This window comes from Lutjanus erythropterus, chromosome 18 (assembly GCF_056507025.1).
Source record: "Lutjanus erythropterus isolate fLutEry1 chromosome 18, fLutEry1.hap2, whole genome shotgun sequence".
NCBI classification, from domain to species: domain Eukaryota; kingdom Metazoa; phylum Chordata; class Actinopteri; order Lutjaniformes; family Lutjanidae; genus Lutjanus; species Lutjanus erythropterus.
In genome coordinates, this window is record NC_139334.1 from 26,327,960 (window position 1) to 26,328,980 (window position 1,021).

A 1,021-nucleotide genomic window follows, 5' to 3' on the forward strand; every position below is an offset into this window, starting at 1 on the left:
AATACAAACAAAACCCCATTCATTAAACAACTGTACTTAAATAAATACATTAGATTTCCTTTTCATTATTACTCAGGTCTTTACTGTTCTATCTCATGCAGTCAGATTACAGCATCCCATTCGGTTCTGCATGAAGAATTTAGAATAGCCACCAGGAGATCAGCAAATGACAACTGCAGAGTGGAATACACTACCAACAGAAATATAAACAAACTGATCTGAAAACATTTAGTGAAAAGGTGAAACACTGGCTGAAGCTAAATCACACCTGTGACCACTGATCATTGATTTCTGTTTTTTTTATGCATTTCACTGTTTATTGTTCTTCATTTTGCAAATGAATTCTTGTGTTTTTTGTGTCATGACCTGTTAAGCAGAAAAACCTGACCAGGGACAGGTTGCAAATTGCAAAACCTATAATATCCATGTTATTGAAACCAATGTTTGTTGCATTGCCCCTGACACAAACTGATTAATAGATAAATAAAATTTAAATCCATTATGGCAGTTTATTTGAACTATATCTCAACAATTTAGCTTATACATGGTTTCAGCAGGTCCTTAAAAAGTGCAATAATTTGAATTTTAGGCCTTAAAATGTATGAATCTCGAAACCAACATGGAACCGATGACCTCCAATGCAAAGCCCAGTCAGAATTTATCAGAGCCTAGCCAGCTGGTTTCATGCTTCACCTTCAAGTGTGGAAAGGACAAGAAGTCTTACATTAAGGGATTTGGATTGACAGAGGTGGTTAGGTGATTAATTAATTACAGGATGTCCTCGGGGTTTTAAAAAGTCGTAAAAAGGCTAAAACCCACAAATCAGAGGCCTTAAAATGTAATAAATACAATTTTGACAGGTCTTAAAAACTGATTGGTTTAATGAAGATGACATTACTTTTATAAAGTTGCATTTTTCGGTCTTGCTTTTAAGTGTTCTTGGGGAAAAAAAAAATATCCTTATAACACTGTAAAAACTACAAAACAAATCCAACATGGATCCAATAAACACAAAAGGTCA